This window comes from Mustela nigripes, chromosome 3 (assembly GCF_022355385.1).
Source record: "Mustela nigripes isolate SB6536 chromosome 3, MUSNIG.SB6536, whole genome shotgun sequence".
NCBI lineage: Eukaryota > Metazoa > Chordata > Mammalia > Carnivora > Mustelidae > Mustela > Mustela nigripes.
Genome location: NC_081559.1, coordinates 79,535,032 through 79,538,283, shown reverse-complemented (window position 1 = coordinate 79,538,283; position 3,252 = coordinate 79,535,032).

Below are 3,252 nucleotides of genomic sequence, written 5' to 3'. Positions count from 1 at the left end.
AGAAGGGAGACTAATGAGTCACATACAAATCTCTCTCACACACAAATATTATAGGTGATTAGCTTTTTTTACTTACAGGAGATTTTTACTATTTTAAACATCAGCAAATACACTGATATCTCTTCTGCTACTGTCAGATTTTTTTAAAAAAACCCTTAAATTTAATATGTTGAGCAGCCACAAAATATCCATTAAATACCTTGGTAGTTGGAAGAAATCAAGACAGAGTCTAAATAAATCTGACACAATGAACAAAATGAACCTACAGTTGAGATAAAGAAAATGTCAGTATGTAAAATCAATTATTTATGCTTGGACAGAAGGACTACGGAATTCAGTTAATGCTCTCTATAAATATATACTCTTTAGCATAGTCATAGGAAATATTGTTTAAAGTGGAAGACTTGTAGGTATCCTTAGTGTTCATTTTTGCTGCTGTCCATCCGGACCTCCAGCCCCTGTTTCCTCCCTAACCTAACCTCCCTGACCTCCTCACTCCTATAGTACCCCTGCCTTGCAGTGCAGACATAGATTATCATATGAGAATTCAGGAGTGTTGTTGTTACGGTTTCTATCTCAACCTTTATTGGACTTTTTATATAGATCAGGGAAATCAAAAAGGGTAAATAAAATAATTAAATAAACTAGAAGGATTTACATTATAAAAGAAGACCAGTGATTACAAAAAGATGAAAATATTTCACAGAAGAGAAGGTTAGGTGATTAGAGACTGAATTGTCTAAAACTATGGACTTTATAGAATTGAGAGGCAGTTTATAAAAAAGTAAAATGGATTTGAGAAGAGAAAAAGGGAAATGGATTTGAGAAAATCATTTCCAGACTTGGAAATGGTTCTAAGACGACCAGGGTAGGGGAGATTTTTATGAAATTATTCTTGTTTCCTATAATTTCTTCTAGGGACTCAGGTAAATATTTTAATTGTTTTCTAAATATCTATATATTTTTCTTTGGTATGTCTAAGGGCCAGCCTAGAAACTAGCTAAAGGAATAAAGAAAATAAAAGCCAGAGAAGATAAATAATTTCCAATTTCCAAAGCTTGTCCAAGATCACTTCACTAATGAAGGGTAGATCTGTAACTAGAGCAGAAGCTTCCAAAGCCCTTGTTTTGATTCCTATTTCGCTAAGCCACTCTCCAAACATAGCAACAGATTGTGTGAAACTGCCCTTGTTTCCTCTTCGTACTCTGTATTAGAGAAATATTTATTCAGCTTTGTTTCTTGGAATAATTTCAACACATTAACACTCTATTGTCCCTGAGCAAACTATCCCTAGGAATTTTTTATTTCCTCTGCTAGTAAATTGACTCATAGGCTGTGGACCACTTTAGACAATTAAATAGAGTTCAGAACCTAGCACACAGTGGTGGTTTCCGTGAACTTCTGAGACTGATTATATCCTACCCAATACAAATGGTTTTAAATTCTTTTTAAAGATTTTTCCCACAAAATAATTTTCAGAATATCACACAGATTAATGATGTTGAAACTGAATGTATCTGAATTTTCTGAATCTGAATTTTTTTTCTTGTGTTTACAGTGACTAGGATTAGGATCTTGGGGTCTACCTCTCATCTCTCCTTCACACTTAATAGCCAACCATTTTCCAAAGCTTACCTCATAAACATTTATTTGATCCTTCACTTATCTCCAGCAACTTCTAAACTCTATACCAAATAGTGATTATTCCTTGCTCAGATTAGATTACTGTTAACAACCCTTCCCCCGCAAAACACACACCCCCCTAACAACAGCAAACCATTCATTTAGTGTTCCCAGCCTTCAGGTCATTCTCTACCCTATTATCAATATTTTGTTTCATAAACAAAAATCAAGTTAATGACATTCTCCTGCTAAAACTCTTCATATCATTCCTGTGACCTTCAGACAAAGTCCAAATCCCTGACTATGGCCACTGCCTACTGCATGGCCTCATCTCTCATCACTTAACCTTCACTGTCTTCACTGCATAACCTCCTAATGTAATAGGTTCTAAAAACTCTGCTGATGCTCTTTTCTGTGAGGAAAATGTAGTCTTTTTCCCCATGATACCAGGTGTTAGTTAAGTGCTTCACTTACAGTATTCTTCTATACCTTAAACTTTCCCATTATAATACCCATCATGACTTACCATATATTTTTCATTATATTTTATATTCTTACCCTCCCTTCCAATGGATTTTAAAATCAGAGAGAGCAGGGATTATTTCTACCCAGTTTATTTTTATAACTCTCAGTACATAAGGTCCTTGGTTAATAGTTTTTGAATGATTAACCCTTGGAATAGCTTAATACCAACAAAATATATGATTTAAAAATAAAACTTTATTTGATAAGTGAAGGAGCTGTTGTATCTATACCTCCTTTTTATCCTCTTGTAAAATAATTATTCCCTTTGTTCACAACCGATTAAGTAAGCAAGCACACTCATACACACACAGCATAAGTTTTGTGGGCAGAGCTAAAATTTTCTACCCTGAATTTGGCTACGACATTTCTTTTAGTACTCTAGATCATTAGCCAAATATCCACAACTGCAGCACACTTTCTGGAACAGATGCATTCTAAAAATTCAATTTCTGTCAGTTGACTCATGTTCACATTGATTTGTATACCAATTTTAAAATCACTTTATTTTTATTTTCTAGCTATTTTCAATGGCCATTGATTTCTAATATCTTGCTACTTTTTCTCAGCCCATAAAATAATTATATATACACCTACCTGTGTGCAACTGTATAAATGGTTGCCAACCTTTAAAGACACTGCTTTTTAAAGTTTAGTCATTTAAACAATCCTCCTGATCAGATAATATTCTCCTTCATTACAGTAAAATTGAGTATTAAAAATCAGACTTAAAATGCAGAATGTGCATTGTTTACTATTCTACAACTTCTGGAAAATTGTCACTGAAAGTCTGGATGACCAAGATTCTGAGTTCAATTTGTTTAGGAAAGATCAAATTCTTGGGGTGCCTGGGTGGCTCAGTTGTTAAGCGTCTGTCTTCGGCCTCAGGTCATGGTTAAGCATCTGCATTAGGCCTCAGGTCATGATCCCAGGGTCCTGGGATCCAGCACTCCATTGGGCTCCCTGCTCAGCAGGAAGCCTGCTTCTCCCTCTCCTATTCCCCCTACATGTGTTCCTGCTCTAGCTGTCTCTCTCTCTCTCTGTGTCAAATAAATAAAATCTTAAAAAAAAAAAGTTATCCTATTCCCCCACCCCTTCTGTAACCCT